Consider the following 24136-nt stretch of genomic DNA (forward strand, 5'->3'; position numbering starts at 1 on the left):
TCCATTTCCTCATTACTGTCTCATCATGAAAATCTCTAACATCTGCTTTGGAGTTTATGGTCTGTAGGGCATTTTGTGATCTTCCCCCCAATTCCAGAAGATGGAAAGACGCTGTTACTGCCATTTTGCCAAGAAGAAAACCATGGCTTGGGGAGTTGTCAAGGCCATACAGCTAGTAAAGGGTTAGAGCTGACCTTGAAACCAGATCTGCTAACTCCAGAGCATTTGCTTCTGATAACAGCAAACTGCTTTACCTGCATCTACCTGATGATTTTAGCATTTGAACCCCGTACCCCTTAGCAGTGAGTAGAACACTGGGGAGAATAGCGCCAGGAGGGAGCCCATCCTGATGGAAGGATACTTTTCTGCAGGGAGTACTTTCTTGCATCTAACTGATTATTCCAGAAAGCAACACCTTCTCTGGCTGAGAGTGAAGGGAGCCTTGTGCTCTGGGTAAGTTAATAGCCAGAAAAAAATATGCCCCAGGCGGAGGCCCAGGGCTACCTCCTCCAGGTGGCCGGTACTCGGCCCATCAGAAAGAATCCTCCACAACCCAGAGGGGCACAGACCCCTTCCTCCTCAGTGACCCTCCTGAATGCTGTTACTTTCCACCAAAGCTTAATGATCCTGGTAGCTTCAGCTTTTGCAGAGTTGCCTGGCCTCAGGCAAGACGTGGAGAGTGATATGGATTAGAGGCTGTGCTGTTTGTTTGCGGGGATGACAACTTGAGCATGAAGCTCTTGGGCTCCCTCAAAATCTGCAATTTCAAAGGGTGTGTGAACAACCTCAGGGATCAGGCCTGGTTTTCCTGCTTTACAGTATGCGTGTGTGTTGTGAATTGTGGCTGTCCTTGACGAAGAGGTACTGACGTGTGTGATATGTGGGATGTGCGGGATTTATGGAGGATGTGTGTGTGTGCAGGGGTGGGGTGTGGAATCTGTAAGGAGTTTGTGTGTGTGTGTGTGCACGCAGGCACACTTAATCTCTAGGAAGCAATTCATATGAAAAAAAGAAACACTTATGGGTATAATTTTTCAATAGGACCCAGAAATGGGCTTTTAATAAGTATCATTAAACTCTTATATTACAAGGGGGAGGCCAGCCTTTCTTTCATCCTGGCTTGGATCACACAGCTCTCCCTTGCCCTGTTCTTTGGTGTCAGGTAAAAACTACTATTTGTAGTGATCTCTCCAAAGCCTTTTCTCCCCCTTCCTGCTCTCCACCCCCCTGTCTACCCAGGCACTTATCTGATCTCTCCGCTTGGACTCCGACACAGACAAGGCTGGTGTCAGAACTGATAGATGATACCTGCGGGTGTGCTTGGAACCTGAGCGTCCTGTGTCTCGTGTTGTTCCAGCGGGAGACTTTAGGGTCTTTGTTTAGGAGGTGCTCCAAGCCGAGAGAGATCGGTGCTCCTTCCTTTCCCTGGGGGTCACTTACAGCCCGCGACACCCAGCGGTACCGTGTGCGTGCAGACCCTTCCTTTATAGATTGGGTTTCCCCTTGTCTGACATGAGAGGAGGAGAAGCCCTGCTGAAAGGGAGGTTTCACTCTAGACCGAAAACATTCTTCCAGGCCTCCTAAGGAAGCTGGTTCCCAGAGTGATTATCTTTCCTGAGCTAGGAGGGAAGTGCTCTGTGACGGGAAACTGGGCAGGCTTAGCAACAGGCTTAGCAAGCCGCGCTGCAAGAATGTTCACTCGTGTAAACAGGCCTGCGTTTGGGCAATGTTGTTCTTTGTGCACTGGCTTGGTTCTGGGGCTGGTGTGTCCCAATTTGTGTGGCTCCTGTTCAGAGGCAACAGAGTTCTCCCTGCATCGTCTTTGGTCCTCACCCTCAGTACCAGCCTGGGGACACCCAGTGTGTGGTCGAGCATGCAGCAGGGGCATAGCCAGTGTTTGTGGTCTGTATAGAAGCCACTGCCCCCACTTGGGGTGCCTTCTGTGATACAACAGGTCTGCATTTGAGTCCTAGCTTGGCCTCTTACTATACCAACATTTTTAATTTCTCTTGGTCTGGGAGGACCTGCCCTATTTGGAATGTCCTGGCTAGTTCTTGCTGGCAACTCCATTGGAGTGGCCAGTCTCTGGTCCCGATGGCTCCGGTCATTGGCTCGGAACTGGCTGCAAACCAGACAAGCCACTGAACACCACTGACACACATCCTGGATGGATGTCCTTCCCTGACCTTGACACCTACCCAGACGGACCCTCTAGTACTGGGACAATAGCCAACAGTAGCTCTTCAAACGCTCTTAATCACCCTTAATAGGAGACCTTATTAAACACTGTACTCTGTGTAAGGTACTATGACAACATCTTAGATATACTTTTTAAAATTTCTATGTCCATTTTTCCAGATAAGCTGTTTCAAAGGAGCTAACGTGACAGAGAGTATTCAGGTATTCAGTGATAATGCGGGATTTGAGACCAAGTGTTTGGACCAAAAAAAAAAAAGGTTACGTTCTTCTCTTAAATAAAGTGTATACACACAGTGGCTAGTGAGAAATCATTGTCACCTTTTAGTGATAGTGCTTTTAAAAGTAATTATTAGTAAAGCATTTATCATAGTGTATCCTCATTATTGGTTGTGGTCTTCTCCCACTGAATGGTCAGGTTCTTGAGGGCAGGAACTGGAAGCCCTAGCCCCTAGTAGGATATAAGGTCAACTAATCAATAAATAGCAACTAACCAATAAATATATGAAAGATAAACTATATTAAATTTTTAAAAAAGATTTTATTTATTCATGAAAGACACAGAGAGAAAGGCAGAGACATAGGCAGAGGGAGAAGCAGGCTCCCTGCATGGAGGCCGATGCAGGACTCGATGCCAGGACCCCAGGATCATAACCTGACCCAAAGGCAGACGCTCAACCACTTAGCCACCCAGGTGCCCAGATGAGTTATATTAATAATGACCAACTTTCCTGATTGCTGACCTCATGCTAGACAAAGTGCTAAGTGCTTTGTATATATTATTTTGCTTAGTTCTTAAAATAACCCTATGAGATAGACACTAATATTATAAGCATTTTCCATTAAAGAAAACAGAGACTTAAAACGTTTGGGTAGCTTTTGCAGGTTATGCAGCTGTTAGGTGGCAAAGCTGCATGCAGGTGGGAGCCCGGCCTGCTGACCTGAGCACATGGTGTTCAGCTGCAATGTTTCGGTTCCCCTGGATGTTCTGGCCTCCCCAGATGTCTCAGTGTACCACATAGCCACAGCCCATGCCCATGGCTCCTGCGGTAAATTCCTGAAGGTGTCACTCAAATCTGGTGCTTATTTAGCCAAGGCTATAGGAAGTTTCCATTTAGGAGGGACAAAGCTAGTGAAGGCCAGGAGGCCATAGTCATGTAGCAAAGACAGTATGAAGAATCACTAACAACTAGTAACTAACAGGAAAGTAGACTCAATTTATAAGACACAGGTAGAGCAAAGTCAGTATCAGTAGGTACAACTTTTGGGGGCCCATGGAGCACAGTGGTGAAGTGTTTCAGTGGCACTTTCCAGGGGAATTTCTTAGGCTGGCCAAGTATGCCTGCAGACTCATTGTCGAGTGAGTCTGGGTGGGGGAAAGGTCTTCGCACATTGCTCTCAAGGGAGGGCCCTCCCTCCTAGTACTTTCCCACAAGACCTCACAGACCAATGACTTATTTCATCATGTGGAGCTTCATCTTATGCAAGCTGAAGAAATGGTACTTCTCCTTCATTGCCGCAAGATAATTGACCCCTTGTGACTTTGTCCAAAGGGTAGCTGGAGCATGTGCTTTTAAGTGAAAGGTAAGCAGGCACCAGGGAGGCAGATTTGAGCTGGGACAGAGGGGGCACTTGGAATGGCTCTGGGGGCTGCCTAGGCTGAACTAGGGTTCCAATTCTTGACTCCGGACTGGGCTCAGGCTTGCTCTACATGCCTCTAGGCTACATTTGGTGTCCCTGGGACTCCACTGAGGTGCACTGGAGCCCTCATCTAAATGCTAGAACAAGAACAACTGCTTTGGGAGACACAGATGAACACTCTGTGGCCCAGAGAAAAGTAAGCAGAATGACAACATGATGACATACGAGTTAGAGCCTTCGTGGGCAAGTCTTTGGGTGGGCTCAGGTTTTTGCTAGGCCTAGGAGCTGTACTTTGAGGCCCTTAACTCTTTTCTCCAAAGCAGTGCTCTTGAAACTATCCTCTGCAGAGCCCTGGGGGTCTCATGGACTTCTCCCTGGGACTTCCTGGAGATAGGTGAACAATTCTCTGTTGGCATCTGGGGCCCCACCTATTGATCCTCTTCTTGTTCCCATGTTGGGCTTTGTTGTCAAGACTGATGTTCGCCTGGTAGGTACTCACATTTCGTTTACAGCCAATATCTGTTTTCATTAACCATCATGCCCGTTCTGATTGGCTGCTGTCTGTGTCATATCAGGTCTTAAATATTTTAAATTTCACTCCTGCTTGAAAGCCTTCCTTTGTGTAGAGCCGAAATGCCCTGTACCAGCTGCATCCTAACTCTGGCACGTTGTGCTGGCGCCAGCCTCTGAACCACTGCTGCCCAGAGCTAAAACAGTTTTCGTCTTTGAGAAGTACTTGCTATGCTTCTTCATCCTTCCCAGGGCCTCAGAGTCACCCATATGTCACCAGTCACATAGCCCTGTGGGGGTAACTCATCTATCCTTCCTACTGCCACCAAAGTGAAGGCCCTGACTTTGCTCTGGTGGCAGCCTGGGGAGCAGGAGCTGGTGTGTTTGCGCTGGTCCTTGGTGTGTCCCTCCAGCAGGCAGGCAGCATGCTCTACATGACACCCAGAGTCACTTAGCTGTGCCTTTATGAACAAATTACTTCCTCCCAGTGAGCAGGATGTGCCAGCTTCTCTGGTGGAATTCCTTAGGAGTGTTTGTCCTTTCCTTCCCCCTTTTCTTAAAAAAAAAAAAAAAAAAAAAAAAAAAGGCAAAAGGAACAGCAGAAATCATGTTACATCAAAGAAAGCTCATGTCCTTGGGACTCAGGCAAACCAAGATTTCTGTCTAGGCTCTGCTCCTCATTGGCTGTTTGACTTTGTGGAAATGGCTCAATTTTTTGGCCTCAGTTTCCTTGTCTGTAAGATGAGAATGATGACAAAAATGACAACTGACACCTACCATGTGCCTAGCAGAGACCTAAGCATTTACACAACAACCCCCCTGAGGTAGGTATTGGAGTCTCCATCTTACAAATGAGGAAATCGAGGCACAGAGCAACAGAGTGACTTTTCCAAGGTCACACAGCTGAATGGAGAGCCCATACTCAAACCTCAGTAGCTGATAGCAGAGCCACACTCCAGACCTCTCCAGCTCTATCTCAGGGCTGTGTTTGTTGGAGCTGAGGGTGCTGCTCCTATAAGCCAGTTCTGTCCAACTCTTGTTCTGCATCTAATGGAAAGAGAAAAAAACTCCTTCCATACACTGACTACTACCACGTGCTGAGTACTACACTATGTGTTTTACATTCATTATCTCATTTAAGTCTCCCAGTTTCTCTCTCTCTCTCTCTCTCTCTCTCTCTTATTTAGAGAGAGTGCATGTGTACATGCAAGCAGGTGTGATGGGAGGGGCACAGGCAGAGGGAGAGAAGCTTAAGCAGACTTTACACAGAGATCATGACCCAACTTAGGGCTTGATCTCATGACCTTGAGATCATAACTTGAGTTGAAATCAAGAGTTGGATGCTTAACCAACTGAGCCACCCAGACACTCCCTCCCCACCCAGTTTTTCTTTTTGATATGTTCCAGTTGTACAAATGAGGGGACACAGAATGAGCAGCTTTGTGAGGTAGTGTACTCCTCATCAAAGGAACAATCCAAGTAGGAGCAAGATAAGATGGCCCCTTGGTGGGGCTGTACTGGGGATTCTGGCCCTGGATTGTTACAACATTCTCTATATTCCATGATGCTCTTCAGTGCTTGGCTAGGGATTTGAACACTATCAAGTCCCCAGGATTTTGCCAAAGTTAGAAAGGGGAGATGGGAAGGAGCCACCTGAGCTAATTCCAGTGTTTCAATGTTTTCTAGAAAACATCCACTGACCCTGAGAGAGACGCAGAGGCCAGCTAAGTGGTTTCTGCCTGTGTCTGGAATCTATATAACTAGCAGTCAAGAAACCCAGATTCTAGTCTAGCCTCTGCAATTGGCTGAAAAATCATTTAACCTCTCTATACCTTTTATTCAAAAGAAATAATAGTAACTTTCAGGAGTTACTATGTCTATAAAATAACATGTACGTGTAACTTGAAAGCATTGTGCCAATGAAAGTGGTTAGCATATACTGTTCTTTCTGGTGACACCTTCAATTTACAACAGTTCCAAAAATTGAATCAGGGACGACACATGCTGTCTCTCTTAGGGTCAGAGGCTGGGAGGAAGCATGGCTGAAAATGAGAGGAATGGAGCCAACCCTCGTTTTAGATCAGAGAGACTCCAAGCCTAAAGCAGACATCTACGTCCACCTAGGCAAGAGAAGACTGGAGAACTTACCTTTGCATTTCCTTGTGAACAGGGAGAAAGGGACAGCTGACGGACTATGTGTTCTCATTGGCTAACTAAGAGTAGCACTCTGGTGAGGAGTAAATGCAGATGACAGGCCATTAGCTAGCCATAGAGGGGTAGAGCTTGTGCAGGAATGGCAGATGTGTGGTGCAGACCACCAGACTGGGGTCCTGGGACCAGACTCTAGGGAAATTTGCATGCAGATTTGCTGGGCTTGCCCTCAGGATCAGCATGTGTAAGGGAAGTAGGACTGGATCATAGGGGGAGTTGAACTGCAGCGCATTCACAACATGGACATCAGCTGGCCCCACAAGGAGCACTGGAGCTGGGATGGCCCTCCAGATACCCTGTGTTGAATCTGGAGGAGTTAATCTTACTACCATCTTACTGTGGGCTACCCTTGGGTGAGGCAGCTTTCTTGGCCAAGGGCTATTCCGGAAGAGGGACTCCACTGAGAACTGTCAGCAGCCAACAACAGCGCTCCCTGCAGCTAGAGGAATGAGTGCCTTCGTCCCAGAGGGCTTATCTGGGCAGCGAGGCACAGTCTCCACCACAAATGACACACAGGCTGCCATTCCCTCCCTACACCCCACTGCAGACATCGCTAATGGAAACAGCTCTCTTCACTACTGTGCTGATATGAGGCCTCAGAATTTTTTCAAATACAGTGCTTCAGATAAACATTATCAATCAGTTGGAATTGGCTGGTGAGAAGGAACCCACTTGCTACCTTTGGCCTCTACATCTGTAGGAGACGTTTATTGATGGTGTAATAAGAAGTCTCCAGTGTTATGATTGCTCTTACAAGATCGAACAGTTGGCAAACTGTAGACAGTTTCCCTGACACGTCTAGTGGAAAATGTGGATATTTTTTTGTCCTCTTCTTTATTTTATACTCTGACCACGTTCAATCTGAGCTCTGACTTGTTTTCCTTTTACCCCTACTAAATGCAGTTTCCCTAGGATTCATTTCCTTTTCTTCTCCCTCTCCCTCCCTCAACAGCTTTATCTCTCCCTCTCTCTTTTTTTAACCACATATTCTTGCATCATCTCATCCATTCTTATTTCAACCATCAGCCCCCTTCAAGCATCCTTCCTTCACCGAGTATTCACATTGCCAGTCACCTGCCAAGCTCGTCCATCCAATTAGCCTGTCTGGCCTGTGTAACAGCAGCACATGACATCCAGGTTTAGCTGATGAAAAATTGGATACTTAGAGAGGCCAAGATGCTTTCTGAAGGTAATACCTCTTGCAGGGAGGGCTGGGCTTTCTCTTAGGTCTGGAGGCTCCTTAAATCTGTGTTCTTTCTTTTATACCTTTGGGACATTTATTGGGGTGATCCCTTGATGAGTCCAGGATCCTCTTGTTGAATCTTGCCTGGCTGAGAGCTCCGTGCCCTCAGTTGTTAATCCTGTAGGTCATCATGAATCACTGCAGAGTGCTGGTGGACACCCTACCCTGCTGAGTGGGTTGGAGACTCTTCTGTTTTCCCTGAGTGAGGTAGTTATAGGGTGCTGGGGTACAGCCAGGCTCTTGGGCCTACCATTGCTCCATTTCAACTAATTCTGCAGATGTTGCAATGGTGAGGAGCCTTGGTGATCACAGACTTACTGTCAGGGGCAATTGGATGGGGCTGGCACTGAAGCCAACAAATGGACTTGTTATGGCTTTTGATGAATGAGACTTTGGTCAGTCCAGCTGGCCAGTCACAAATAGTCTGCCAGCATCACTGAAGGACCCACCTGGGTCTCTCTGCTGAATGCCTGTGCTCTCTCATCTGTCATCCTGCTCCTTTGAGGAAGTTACATTTGGTAAAGGGAGGTCTTTTGCTGTCACTTGAGGTCTGGTTCCATCAAAATCAAGGGTCACGTAGGCTGTTGTTAAAGAGGATCTATAGAGGTCCCTATTCTGTGTCAGATAGGCAGCTAAGCCCTGAGGATACAAAAATAAAACCAGTGGATCACCCCCTCACCCTGGAAATGCAGACTGGTCATTGTTTTTTTTTCTTTTTTCTTTAATGTTGTATAAATGGATGACATGGGTCCCTGATGCTGTGAAGCTTCTGAGCCCTTACAGGCAATGTGTTGATTTTGCCCTCTGCCCTTGAGACTATGACTTCTTTGCACAGGGAGAAATTTGGAATCCTTATGGTAAGTGGAAAGGAGGCTTACTCCTCTCTGATAACAAGCTTTCTGTGTGACCTTGAGCAGGGCACTTGACTTCTCTGGTCATTAGTGTTACCTCAGTGTCAATGTAGAAAGAGGCCATTGCAATGCTTCAAGAGCCTACTGTTGGGGAAGCTCCTTGTATAATGCCCTGTACACATTAGGTGCTCTATAAATAATACTATGTTTTCCTTCCCCACCCCTAGCTTAATACCTAGTGAGATCAGTGGAGAAGTATTTGCTAGATATGGATGACCTACGGAGCATGAATATTTCCCCTAAGGAAGGCTGTAAATCTTTATTAGGTGATCCAGGGCTGAATTGGTTCTTGGGTTTCTATCTGGCATGTTTCTCACTGGACCCCCAGGGGACAGGTTACATACTCAATACCTTTAACTGGGCCTCACTTAGAGAGAGCTCCTCTTCATTTTCTTCACTCCCCTGCTCCCACCCCAACGTTCCTTCTTAGTTGAATGTGGCCAGGATTGCTCAGAAGAGGCAGCTTTCATGACATTGAAGGGTTCCTGCACCATGAGCTGGCTTTATGAAAATAGAACTTTCCCTTAACTTCTCTAAGACTTAGTACATTTATAAAGTACAGTAGTAATACATTACTCGCTGACATTCTCTGAGGATTGCATGAGACAGTACACATGAAAGCATGCTACAGAACAAATATGTGATCTGTGGTTCTGGATGCTATCATTCTTCTGTGGATTTCCATCTCTTGACCTGGCCCCAGTAGCTCCCAACACAAATTCCCAAACATATTTGATCTATGCTGATAACTTGTCCAACAAACTATTTGTGGATATATTTACTATGATCCTTCTCAATGAACTTGTTTTGGTTATTTATGCCTGTCTTCTCTAAACTCCAAGATATTTAAGAACAAGGTCCAATCTTAGTTGGACCAATCTATATCCTCAGTATGTACCAGATGCTCCATAATTCTTTTAATAAATAAATGAAGATGAAAGATGATGAACACTGTAGGTATCTGCCACATATGTGCTCTGTATATGTAAGGCCACATGAGATCCTCACAGCAGCCCTACAAGGTTGATATTATTCCACTCCCAAGAAAAAGAAATCAAGACTCAGGGTGGTGAAGCCACTTAAGAGCATAAAGTCTAGCTAGTGAGAGTGACGAACAGAGTGAGGGATGACAGCCTTGGAGCCCAGGACTCCCAAGCTAGTTGTCTTCTTCTCTACTGGACTATTACTTTCTCTCCCTCCTTTTTCACATGTCATTGCCAAACAACATTAAAACAACAATAACAGAAAAAAAATAAAATTACCTTCTATCTCACTACTTCTAGCAAGTCAGCTGTTTCCACTTTCCCCATTCCCTACAGTCTTTTTCATGCATATGTTTTTTTTATAACAGCATTATTGAGATATAATTCACATGCCATAAAGTTCACCCTTTCAAAATTGTACAGTTCAGTGTTTTCCAGTATATTCACAGAGTTGTGCAATGCTCACCACTATCTAATTTTAGATCATTTCATTACCCCCGAAAGAAACCCCATTTTCATTATCAGTTACTCCCCATTCTCTGCTCCCCTGGACCCCACCAGCCACTGATCTACTCTCTCTCTCTCCATGGACTTGCTTATGCTGGACATTTTACTTAAATAGAATCATATATGTTACCTTTGTGTCTGATTTCTTGCTTTAGCCTAATGTTTCTAAGATTCATCCATGTTGTAGCATGTATGAGTATTTCATTCCTTTTTATTGCTAATTCATGTACATGCACACACATGCATACACACACACCTCATTTCATTTACCTATTTTTCAGTTGATGGATATTTGGGTTCTTTGTACTTTTTAGCTATTATGAGCGATGCTGCTATGAACATTCGTGTACAAGTGGTTGTGTAAACATGTACTTTGAGTTCTTTGGGGTGCATACCTAGAAGTGATATGGTGAGGTCATATGATGAACATCTTCAGAAGCTGCCAATCTGCTTTCAAAATTAGCTGTTACCATTTTACAATCCCACCAGCAACATGTGAAGTTTCCAATTTATTCATATTCTTCCCAACACTTTGGAAAAGTCTCTCTCCTTTTCTAACCATCCTTCTGGGTTTGAAGTGACATCTCATGTGGCTTTTATTCAGATTTCCCCAATGACTAACTATGTTCAGCATCCCTATTTGCACCTGGTGGCCACTTTGATATCTTCTTTAGAGTAATGTCTACTCAAGTCCTTTGCCCATTTCTTAATCTTAATTGGGTTACTTTTCTTTTTATTGTTGAGTTACAGGAGTTCTTTTTCCATTTTGGAAACAAGCTACTCATCCAATATATGGGTGCAAATATCTTCTCCCATTCTATGAGTTATCTTTTCCCTTTCTTGATAGTGTTATTTAAAGCACAGAAATTTTTAATTTTGATGAAGTTCAGCTTTTTGTTTTTGTTCTTATTTTGGTCACCTGTGCTTTAGGTATCACATCTAAGAAATCATTGCTTAATGCAAAGTCATGAAGACTTGATCCTATGTTTTCATCTAAGAGTTTTATGGTTTTATTTCTTATGTGTAAGTTTATGATCCACTTTGAGTTAATCTTTGTATCTTGTGTAGTATGCGACCAACTTCATTCTTTTGCATGTGGATATCCAGTTGTCCCAGCACCATTTGTTGAAAAGGCTGTTCTTTCCTCATTGGATTATCTTGGTACTCTCATTACAAATAAATTGATCATAAATGTGAGGGTTTATTTTTGGACTCTCAGTTCCATTCCATCAGCCCATTGATCTGTATGTCTCTCCTGATGCCAATATCACACTGTTTTGATTACTGTAGCTTCATAAAAGGTTTGAAATTGAGAACTATGGGTCCTCCAACTTTGTTCTTTTTAAAGACTGTTTTGGGTATTCTGTGTCTCTTGCATTCATATATGAATTTTAGGATACACTTACCCATTTCTTAAAAAAAAAATCCAACTGGGGTTTCAGTAGGGAATGCATTGAATCTGTCAAGCAAGTTAGGAATGTTGCCGTCTAAATAATATTAAGTCTTTCAAATCATAAACATAGATGTCTTTCCCTTCGGTGTTTTATGGTGTTCAGTATTATACATATGATTACATATGACATATATTAAGAAGTTTTGCACTTGTCAAGAAGTCTTGCACTTCTTTTTAAAATTCATTCCTAAATATTTTCATGGTTTTTTGGATGTAATCAGAAATACAATTGGTATCTTGATTTCATTTTTAGGTTGTTCATTGCTGGTATATAGAAAACAAATGATTTTGGTACAATAATCTTATATCCTGTAGCCTTGCTGAACATGATTATTAGTTCCAGTATTCTTTTGTGGATTCGCTAGGGTTTTCTACATACCAGATCTTGTTATCTGTCTGTGAATGGAGATAATTTTACTTCTCCTTTTCCCTAATCTGGATGCCTTTTTATTTTTTTATTTTTTTATTTTTTATTTTTTGGTTAATTTCCCTGGTTAGAACCTCCAATACAGTATGGTGAGAGCACACAGCTTGTCTTGTTTTTAATCTTAGAGGGAAAATTTCAGTCTTTCACCATTAAGTCCAATGTTAGCTGTGGGTTTTTCAAAGGTGGCCATTATTAAGCTGAAGTTTCCTTGTATTCATAGTTTGTTAAGTATTTTTTTCAGGAAAGTGTATCAGATTTTGTCAAATGATTTTTTTTTTTTTTTTTTTTGGTCTTTTGACAGGATTTTGATGGTTTTTTAGAGGCAGAACTGAAACAAGATTTGGTAACAAAGGTCAGGTCTAGACCTTAGAGAATTGTCCTGGAATGACATGCAGGTCTCCTAGGGCCTTGTCATGGAGCGTCCCCCACCTCCTGGACCTTGTCTTCCCTTCCATGACCCTGGAAGGGCCATTCCCCCAGCTTAGTAAGAGGTCAGACTCAAAAATGATGAATTCTGATCCTGACTCCCATTTCCAAGCTGGAATGGATAACACTGAATCTCAGTGTGCTCCCTAGTAATAACAGAGACATTAATGCCTACTTATTAGAGTTGTTGTGACAATGAAATGAAATAGGGTTCTCCAAATCTCTTCAGGATTTTCTACTGTTGCGCCAAAGATAGGGCCATTTCATTATAGAAGCAAGACCATCAAGGTTGGGAGCTACATAAACCTGGGCTCAAATCCCAATCTGCTCAGTGGCTTCTTGACCCTGGACAAATCATCTAACCCTCTGAGCTTCACTGTTTTCATCTGGGAAAGAGAAGTGATCATAATACTTCCCTCTTGGGTTCACTGTGAGAAGGCCCTGGAAGGACCCCTGTGACATCCTCAGGCATATCCAAGATGCCAAGGATTGACTTTGAATCTGAATGTAAACAAGGAAACCCTCCTTTTCTACTAACACAGAGGCTCTCGGAAGGCTGGGCATAGATCTCTCTCACCTCTCTATGTGCAGAGCCTAACGCCATGCTCGCCAGCATGTAAAGATACTCAAATGTTTTTGCCGCTGAATTTACTTCTGTATCTTAATCCTTTACTCATTCCAGGTTTCTGTCCAGTTAAAAAAAGAATTGACTGTGACCTTTTAGAAATACAAATAAATCAATAAGGAAAAAAAGATTTTAAATCATCTCATTTTATAAGTTTATTTTGTTGACTGGGCCAAGCAGGTATTAATCAATCTGAGGCTTTCCTGAGGGGGCAGGAGGGTCCCACAGCTCCTGCTTCCACTGACCCAGCATGGCTGCCCCACTTTCTCTAGCCAAAAGGCAGAGCAGTATCTCTTGGGCATTGGGGAGTTAGAAAGTTTAACCTGGGAGAGATATGTCCTTAATGATGTTTTATACCCAGGGGCCTCTGGAGAAGAGTGCTTTGGTGAGGTTAAGTGGGACAGAGGCTGTAAGATCCACATGTCAAGGGGCAAGGGGATGAATTATGCCCTGGAAGGTGTCCCAGGGGGAGGACCCGCATAATCGCAGCAGCCCTAGATGCAGGTTTTGTAAAGTCTGTGCCCCAGACGCACTTCCATCTCCACTCTGACTCTCATGCTTGCCATCTATTGCTGCTTCTGTGCCCACTCCAAGGAGGGAGGAAACTACAGGACTCCATAAAGCCCAGAACCAGGCCCAGCTGAGTCCTCCCCACCTTCTCATCCCAGCATCACTTTACTGAGGGTGAGGCTCTGGGAGGAGTGGGACAGTGTGCCCCACCCCACCTGGAGCTGCTCCCTGGGCGGGGAGTCAGAAAGGGATGAAGCAAGGTCTTCAGGGGCTCTTGAGAGGATGCAATGAATCAGACTAGGGGAAGAGGTAGGGAGGGAAGGAGCAGTGAAGGCTACAGAACATGCAGCTTCAAAGAAGAGAAAGAGTTAACCAAACAGAGAAGGAAGCAAAGGGTCTTCCTGGTGGCGGGAAGCTTTGCACAGAGGCTCTGAAACCTGGAAGGGTCTGGAGTCCTGGAGAAAGAGGGAAAGATTCTGTTGCATACAAACAATGAGTGATATGCAGATATGGGGGCGCATGGTGGAGGGGATGAGGTGGGAAGACACCTCCTGTCTGGTGAGGGAGGGCCCCCTCTGGCCAGGCCAAACGGAATAGGGACCTGGTACTGGGGGAGTGGGGAGGCAAGATAGACTGAATAAGTCTGGCCAGAAATAGCCTTGAATTAATTCATCGTCTGTGAGTGATCATCTGTGGAGCACCATTGGGTGTCCCCACCTTCCTGGGCTCTGGGGATCCAGCAGTATGATATGGGCTTGACTCTAGAGAAGCCTGCCACCCATGTGCCTGCCTGCCTGCCTCCTTACCACTGTCTTGTCTGCTGCCTCTCCTCTGATGTTAAGTTCCTTAAGGTCTGTTTTCATTCTTTGCCTGGACCACTCATTGCGGGATCTTCTGGGCAGAAGGGGCCGAGGAAAGAGCTGTGAAAATGAACCTGCTGACATGGTGGGGCAGAGTTCTGTGTAATCAAAACATTGGAAATCCTCCTCTACTGGTGCCAGCTCGGAAGGACCACCCTCCCTAGCCCTCATGCCCAGGTGGAAGGACACATAGAGGGCTGAGCCATGGTGGTGTGCCTGTGTGCCTGGGGACTCTGCAGGTGTAGACGCATGTGAATGTGTCCGCTTTGTTCTGTGGGCTCAGGCGTCCACGCCCTTGCTTGTGAGTGTTGGGTGCATGTATGTCCTTAGACCCTGTGCACTTGTCTGAATCTGTACAGGGTGGCGTGCCTGTGTGCTTTTCCTTCAGGCTCTGTTTGTTTCTATGTGGAAGCAGAACCCCTGTCTCACCTTGGAAACAATCCTGTTGTTTGTGATTTCCTGGTAGTGACAGTGTCACCGCCCCTGCCTGTCACTTGTGCACACGCACACACATTGCCAGTACTGCTCAAAAGCTGCCGGCTCAGAGAACTCCCAAGGGACAGCACGGGCCACTTGAGTAGCTCGCTAATGGGCCTACTTCCTTCCTCGGAGAAATGGTCCAGGAAACGTTTTTGGAGTGAAATTTCAGGATTGGTTTAACTTCAATAAAATACAACAGAGATGAAGTGGTAGGGCTTGGCGGACTTCCTCTGACTCTGCTTGTTGGGGGAGCTCCTCCAGTGTCTGAGTCTGGGAAGAGATCCTTCCATGAGGTTCTCAGGAGCTACCAAGCAAGCCTTGGTCTTTGGTCCTAAGTCGTTAACCAAAAGACACTGTCAAGGAGGCCAACACACTGAAGAGTGCATTTCTGCAGGTGCCAAAGAACAATCCATTGGACAGACATGAGTCAGTTTGTCTGGTGAGTCTCATTTTCTCAGAGGAGACAAGCAGTCATGACTATGTTTCTAGACTCGATCAGCTGTCTTCACTGGCTCCATTCCTTTCTCAGTGGATAGCATTGCCGTCCTCTTAGGTATCACTGCCTCCTAAATCCTCCTGCATTAAATCTTCATTGGAACAAGATGGGAAGATAAACAATCGAATGAAATCAATACCCACTGTCCGCCCATGTATCACTGGTCACTCACACTCTCCCTTGAATCTGCCTTCTCCTCTCCTCTCCAAGTGCATTAGAGACACCCCGAGGACCTCATTTGTGCTATGCTACCTCAGGCAGAATTAGCTTTTTTGTTCTCTTTTACTTTGCAGAGAGGAGTTGCAAGACAATGATCTGAAATCTTGTAGGAAGGCGACTTTGGAACCTCCTGGTCAGTAACTTGTTCATTTTGTCTTCTGCCCCAGCTCAGGCTCCTGCATCCGCAGGCCCTTTTCAGGCTACATTTTTGTACTGGGTGGTGAGAACTGGCCATCAAAATACCTACCCAGAGAAATGCAACATAGACTCCAACCAAGAGTCAGGGCTAAAAGTGCCATTGGAGTTCCTTTACCTGAAGAAAGGAAAACCCAGGCTCTGAGACCTTTACCCGGTTCCTCCAAGTTGGCCTGACAGAGGCAGGCCCAGGGTTCAAGTCCCCTGACTCAACTCCTGCTCTGCTTCTCTGACCCTAACTATGGACCATACAGACGCATCATACCCATACTGTCTTCAGAAGATTTTCTACCAGATTGAAGCAAATAAACCTACCAGCATGATGAAAAATCAAGGCTTTGGGGTCACCAAGACCTGAGTTCAAATCTCATCTTTATATTGACTAGCTGTTTGTCATAGAGCCAGTCACTTTCCCTTCAAGGAACCTCAGTGGCCTCATCTGTCAAACAGGGATAACAGTCCTACCCCTCTCCTAGGGCTGTTGTAAAGATTCAAGGAAATCACATATTTGAAATCCTCAGTAGTATCCTTGGCTCAGAGTAAATTATCAACAAATGTTAGTGCCTCCTCCATCTGGAAGCTGACAAATTCAATTAACCAGAACCAGCCCCCCACCCCCATTTCCCAAGCCTCCCCGTTCATAGAATCATAAATCTTGTGTTGGAAAGGAGCTCCATAAATCATCTGGCACAGCCCCCAGTTAGCAAAGCTCTCACTGTATTTGGCTCAGTGTGGTCCCCAGTCTTTTGCTGGCTCAGCCTCCCTTACTGTAAGCAGAAGAATTCCCACCAGTGCAGCCAAAAAAAGGGGAATACTGCTGTCAGTGGATTCCACAAAAGGGCTAATATTAGCTGGGCAGGAGGTTGGGAGATGTACCTATATTTAGAATCTGTGTCTTCAGCCCTTTCCTAAAGCAGCAGAAGTTGAGGGGATGGAGAGGGGGGAGTGGTTGCAGCCAGCTGACCCTGACCCCAAGAGGCAGGCAGAGCAGCTGGGCTGGTTCTCCCTTCCTCAGGCTGATCGGCTTCCTCTCTCCTCAGGAAGTTGGTGGGGGGGGATGTGGAGAAGCCTGGCCAAGAGGGAGCGAGGCCACAGAGGGTGCCCTGAGAGCAGCAGGGTGTGTGGTAGAGACAGAAGCTTCTGAAGGTTCTATCAGGACACCAGAGTGGTTGGAATGGGGCAGTGAGGTGGCTACGAGGGGCAGGGTCTGTAATCTTCTACTAAGATGGTATCCAGAGCGGGAGTTTACTGTCCTGGTCCTCCTGGAGATGCTGGAGATGGAGACCCAGGTGTCACAGGGCACAGGGCCTAGGCCAGGAGAGAGCTGCGCTGACCGCTGACTTTAACACATCCCTGACAGGGCCTTTTGCACATCCTCCCTGTCACAGAATGCCTGCTCTTCCTTCTCTGCCTGATAAACTCTTCTTGGTGCCATGTTCAATTTCTCCTCTGTGAATACTCTCTGCTCCCCAGAAGTCCTGCTCGCCCATAGAGCACTTCCTTGACAGAGAAAGATGCCTTTCCTCCAAGCAGACAGAGCCCCGCATCAGGGCACACGGGTGGGCATGCAGTGTGGACCAGCTTTGGGGTCTCATTCACCGCCTTGTGCAGTGTACAACTTGAACAATGACACATGGCTGCTGTAATATGCCTCCTACACACAGGTACCATGTCCCCGCATGTGCTACGCACAGCACTCCTGCCCTCTCTTACCACAGCGTGCTGTGACTAAAGCAGGAGACTTGAGCCTTGGGAGCTGAATGAAACGGCCAGTGGCTTGAGGTCCAGACCAAATTTTTCTAGAGTTGGTTGACTCCCAGCAAAGAGCTCCCCTATTCTGGATGTTAGTTCTTTCATCCTTAAGGTGAGAGGTGAATTAGATGATCTCCAGGGCCTCTTGTAGCTTTCCAGGCTATTTATCTGCTCATTTTTAGGTGGCATAGTGAAGATGTAATCAGAAAAGCATGTGAGCTCCACCCTTCCCCCAAATAAAACCCACAGGGTCCAAAGAGAAGTAGAAATTATTTTTGATTTATTTGCAGTCTGGATTTCCTCTCTTTCCCTCCCTGCTGCCGGGATCTTAGGCTGGACCAGCAGGCCTGTCTGCGCAGGACGCTGAAGATTACCTGTCACCCAGGGAGAACTGGCTTCAAATCTTTTTGCCCTCAGGCTGGGTGTGCAGCTGTGGTTCTACGATGGTCCTGGGTCTGGAAGTTTGACCCAACAAGCCTTTGGAAATGTTACAAAGTCTGCAGCCCACTCAGTGCAGATTTTCTAGCATCCTATCACCATCTTGAAATGGTTACTGGGCTCCATTTCCTGTCTTTTTTTCTTTTTCTTTTTTCTTTTTTTCCATCTTAGAGAGATGGGCAAGAATCAAGGAGGGCGTGGGGGGATGGAGACAGGCCAGCAGGAGAAATAAAAAGCCAAGGGTGTGAGTACCTGGCTGGCAGAGCTATGTATCTCTCAACTAGGTTGCTTGTTTGCAAGCCGTGAGACAGCAGGGTCTTCCCCACCTGCAGGGTGCAAAGCACATAGCGGGTGCTGGGCACAGATGCCCGCTTGTCCTGCTTTGCCTGCAGGTACTTTGTGCACATAAATGACTTGAGAGCAGCCGAACTTTCCAGGTGAAATGTTTATATGCGGTTTGTGTCTGAGAAGCAGAGGCATCAAAAAAAAAAAAAAAAAAAAAAAGTTAAAGGATTAAACACACTCACAAGCACACCGCTCACACGTATCCAGAACCTTGAGTCTTCGAGTATTATTTATTCTCTCAAGTAGATTGCAACTTGGTGATTTTTAGAACCAGGGAATGTCAGGGCTGGAAGCAATGCACAAGATTGTTCAGGCTGGTGGATTTCAAACTTTTATTGGTCACAAAAGCCTCACTTCAAAGGAAATTTTATAGGGACTCACAATGTATAAAATCGAGGAAAGCAGAGCTGTCTGGATGAAGTGGGGAGGAGAGGAGGGGAGACCTTAGGATCCCCTGAGTACAGTGTGAAAGCCACTAAGCTCTCCCAGACCCTCAAGAAAACTTAGGCACAGAGAGAACTCTGGCCAAGGCCACGTGTCAAGTGATGGGTGGCACCTAGAATGGAACCCAGGCCACACCGTGGGGAAGGTCATGTCACAGCCGAACTAAGGTGAAAATACTGCTTTCTTCAGTGATCAAGGCCATCTTGCTGTCATACCAGGCTGCTATTGTTACATGGCTAGGCTTTTAAATTTTTTCCTAGTTTAGAGCAGAGTCATCAAATGCCACAGCTGGAAGTGCCAGCTCAGGGGTTTTTATCCTCCCTCATGCAGAGCGCTGGGGTTTCAGCCCAGGACTGGAGGGGAGGGCTCTGCGGTGCCGGGCAGGCCGGTGAGCCTCGCCCTCCACTTTGGCAGACCATCACCTCTCTTACCTGACTGCCAGAGACTCACTCTGGACAGATGTAAGGGGGATGGAGGGAGCTACCTGACACAAAGCAAAGGCTTGAGAAACTCTCATTAAGAACCGACTTCCCCGGATGAAAAAAGCAGTGACCTGATTTCCTTGACTCCATGGAAAGAGGCTGAACTTTCTAAGGAAAGAGAATTAAAGGAACAAAAATCCTTGTATCTGAAATCTGCAGGACCAGCAATTGTCATCTGAGCCTCAGCATACCTGGGACAGCAAAGAGCCTGCTGCCTCCCACAGAAGGCCTTCTACAGTTCGGGAAGCAAATCCCATCCCCTGTAGCTGATGGGGGACCTCTGCCTCTTTGCCTTTGGTCCTTAGCCCCTGCCACCCAGCTAGGTGTTTACATTTGACCTGCGTATTTCAGGCACTTATGACTTCAGATGACTTCCCCACACAAGGGCCTCCCTGCACTAAAGACCCCCGTCTGCTTCAATTTATCACTCCTGGCCGTTTCCGCCCCTCAGGCCTTTCCGCATTTCTCCACTCACAACTGGGTGCTCTCAAGGAATACCGAAGCTTCCTGATGCCATGCACAGAGGAGGCCAGCCTTCCTTCTTCCTCTTTCTTCCCTGCGGCTGGATATTGGAGGGAGTAGAGTGGTGCTACCCCCTTGCTGTGCCAGCCTGTGGCCCCTGGAGAGCAAGGTTCTGCTCATCCCTCAGACTGCAGGGGCCTCCTTAACCTGTTGTCTGCAAGGTTTGTTCCTGGCATTAAATCTAATAAGCTCATGTCTGACTGTTTGATCCTGAGCTTGTTTGAGGAGTTTAGGCCTTTACAGTGCATATTAATAGGATGCTGACAAGGCTTTAGGGGCTTCTATCAGCCTCTGGAGTGCAGGCCTTTGGAAAAGGCTTGCCTTGCGGGAGGTGGCTGGGGCTATGCATCATGTAGGCCCTGAGATCCAGTCCTGGCTTTACCACGTGCTAGCTGGGAGACTTTGCCTCTCTGAGCTGCCATTTCTTCCCCTTAAAAATGAAGGATATACCAAATAAGATTGTTTTGAGGAGTAATTAAAAATAACGTAAGGAAAGTGGCTGATGCGTAGTGAGGACTCAGTAGACGCATTCCTCACCTTCCAGCAAAGCCTAAGGAAAGCAGAGGTCTCACCTTCTACCTCCGTGTCCTGATGGGTTACTCCCCAGGGGATAGTGGGGAGCATTTGCTGTTCATTATGTCATAGATTTCAAGATACACATAATTTAACATTTCAACAACTCTGAAATCACGGTGCATCTTACATGTTATATGTGTCATAGTTCAACTGGCATTGTTGATGAGATTCCCTTCCTCTTTTTTTCAGTGGCTCATGAGGTCATGAGGTATCTTATGACAAAAGCAACTATAATTGATGACATACTCGGTTTGGTGAATTAGATGTTAAGCATTGACCATGTGTCTGATACTATTCTAGACTACAGTGGTTTAATCTGTGCAACAATCGTGCAAGTTAGGGATTGATAGCCACATTTTACAGATGGCTCCAAGAGGTAAAGGGACGTGGCCAGGACACAGATTAATTAAGCTGCGGAATCAAGATTTGAATCAAGAATTGCCTGATTCCAGGGTCAGTGAGGAGAGGGACAGTTGGTTTTCCTTTGCTTCTTCGGATGATCCTTGAGCAGATCCATGCCCAAGGCCTGAATTGTGCTTCATTTCAGCAAGCAAAACCACATATGTTTATTGGAAGTGTCTGTTATATACTAGGTACATCCTGGGCATTAGAGGCTTAGTGATAAACAAGATATATGTAGAGATTAAAGTCTAAGAAACCCAAGCAATTATAACTTCCTTAGTATGTATTTTTTTAAGATTTTAGTTATTAATTCATGAGAGACAGAGAGAGAGAGAGAGAGAGAGGCAGAGACACAGGCAGAGGGAGAAGCAGGCTCCCTGCAGGGAACCCGATGTGGGACTCAATCCCAAGACCCCAGGATCATGACCTGAGCCAAAGGCAGATCAACCGCTGCGCCACCCAGGCATCCCCCTTAGTATGTATTTTAATGAGACTGTATGGGATGCTGTGAGAACATGTGGGAGGGGCCCTTACCCTAGGCTAACAGAGCTGTGCGGAATTTCCAGAAGAAAGTGACTTGATTTGAAAGTTAGCTCTGCAAAGTGGGTTGGGGGTGGTCGAAGATGCTCTGGGCAAAGGGAACAGCATGTGAGAAGAAGCCAGAGAGTGTGTGGCTCTGTTAGAGAAACTGAAAGATCAAGATGTACACTATCCAGTATGGTAGCCAACAGCCACATATGGCTATTGAGCATTTGAAATGCGGCTAGTCCAAATTCATATCTACCTTCAGTGTAAAATATGTACTGCATTTCAAATACTTCATATGAAAAATAAAGAATATAAAATGTCCTATTAATTTTCTATATTGATTATGTATTAAAATGATAATATTTTAGATAAATACATTTATAAATAAAATACACACGATATATTATTAAAATTAATGTCAGTTGTTTCCTATTACTTTTTTCAAATGGCTACTAGAACATTTAAAATTACATACGTGGCTCACGTGTGTGGCTCATGTACTATTGGTACATAATGCAACAGGAAGTGGGAAGCCACTGAAGGGTTGTGACTGGGGGAAGGTAAGACTGGGAAGATCAGTTAGGAAGTTACAGGATTCCAGTGCTTTTGCTATATCAACTCATTAATCCTCAAAACAATTTAGAAGTGGTGATTTTTAAATTTGTAGGCATAGCTAATAAAGTGAGTGAAGTTGGAAAGGAGAATGCCACCTCGTGGGCTGCTCTGTGTGGGGCCATCTGTAAGCTGTTTGGAGCCCACAGCCCAGCATTGCCAGGATCACAGCCAGAAGCCATGTCTTCTAAGTCCAGCCTGGCACCCTTTGCACCCTCTACACCCCATCTCTGGCTGCCAGCCTGAGAATAACCATGCATCTTAGGACACGGACACCTGGGTAATCTTGATCTGAACTTTTCACACCATCCCTAGGATTGGGTTTTCTTTACAGATGTTTCCCAGGGCCCTTACTCCAAGCAATTAGCAAAGATATGATACCTGGCAATTATTTCCCCTGTAAATGAACTAGGAGGATAGGCTATTGCCCCAGCCTCATTGCTGATTGTTTAAACCATGTTTTCAGAAAATGTACCTTTTGAAAGAACATGGAGAACTTGTGAACATTCATCACCATGGCTGGAAAGATTGTCCTGTGTCTGCCCCTTACTCCCTTAACATGAACATAGAACACACAGCCTATACTCCCCTGGCACCACATCCTGTTCACCAAAAGCCACAGCAATGAGATGAATAGAAACACAGAAACACAGGAATGGTTCCAAACTCCCGAAAGGACAGTGACTTCCTGAAGACCAAATTGTTTTTTCGTTTTCTAAAACCAAAGATATCCTTATAAATGATTACAAAATAAAATAGTGCAGAAAGTCTTATAATGAAAAGCAAAACTCCTCCCCAACCTCAGATCCACCTCTCCTGAGGTAACTACACTTGACTACCTTTTTTTTTTTTTTAAGAGAGAGACAACTTGTGAGCAGGGGGTAGGGGGGAGGGGCAGAGGGAGGGAGAGAGAGAGAGAGAGAGACGGAGACAGAGACAGAGACAGAGACAGAGACAGAGAATCCCAAGTACGCTCCCTACCCAGCGAGGAGCCCGATGCAGGACTTGATTCCATGACCCTGAGATTCTGATCTGTGCCAAAACCAAGAGTCAGTTTCTTAACCAACTGAGCCACCCAGGCATCCCCCACATTTAACTTCTTTTGGTTTTAGTTTTTCTGGTGATTGCTTCCATATCATTACATAGTATTTTCTTAAACTGCTCCAAAGTGATATGTCAGCTTTACACATCTACCGCCTCCCTGCTGGGTTAAGTGAAGGTTTAGTTCGCTGACATCCCGCCGCTCCCACGTCCTCCCAGGGTGCACTTGTAATTAGGAGTCAATATATATAACATCTTCAGTTCTTTTGTTGGTTACCTTTATAACTCTAAATAATACACTTAACTGAGAATGGTTTTAAACGGTTTGTTCTTCTCCTGGATGTATCTCTCCAAAGCTTTTCTTCGGGCTATGAGACTGCTTTCTGTAGAAAGGCTTCTTTATGGAAAGAATTGCTATAGAGACCTAAAAGGTGCTTATTCTTAATATTTTGAGATAGGCAGCTGTCATTAATTTTTTATCATACTTTATATTGTGGAACTGATGTGGAAATCAAAATTGGAATTTCTACCTGTTAGGAAGAACTTCGCTCCTGGTGCTGTCAAGTTAGTAGTGACCTCAGGGCCGCTCGGTGGCAATGGAACACATCTTGCCAAATTTGGGGTTGAGATTAAGAAAGTTTTCATATCTCCATCTTTAAAAAAAAAAAAAACTCCTTCACTAGAAGGTCAGAGGTCCTCTTGCCTGATTCAGAGAACATCAGAGCTTCAGTTGCAACTTAAGAGTACTTTTCTTTTGAAGAACTAAAAGTATAGGGAGATTAACTAGCTATAATCAAGATAAGAAGTTACTTAGAGAAAGAGCAGGGCCTAGGAACCCAGGCCCTCTGTCTTTATTACCATCATACTGCTCCACAAACCTGAGAATCCAGAGTCATCCCCATGCCACAAAAGGGCTAGGAGTGAAATCCAGAGTAGGTTGGAGTTAACTTTCTACCTAGGCCTGGGGTTAACCATGATTATAATAATTAAGTTGAAAGCAATGAAATGTCAGCAAGAACAGCATCATATACTTTGTGTGTGTGTGTGTGTGTGTGTGTGTAAAGTACAAAATCATTCATGCTAAGCTTAACTGCTGATAAA

At 45.4% G+C, this 24136-nt stretch overlaps 1 protein-coding gene across 3 annotated transcripts in view; it reads left to right on the plus strand.

Moving 5' to 3' along the window:
• Window positions 1-24136, plus strand: part of TENM4 (teneurin transmembrane protein 4) — a 2722049-nt gene that overhangs the window by 2132090 nt on the left and 565823 nt on the right. The window lies entirely within an intron of this gene.

Source organism: Canis lupus, chromosome 21 (genome assembly GCF_003254725.2).
Source record: "Canis lupus dingo isolate Sandy chromosome 21, ASM325472v2, whole genome shotgun sequence".
Taxonomy (NCBI): domain Eukaryota; kingdom Metazoa; phylum Chordata; class Mammalia; order Carnivora; family Canidae; genus Canis; species Canis lupus.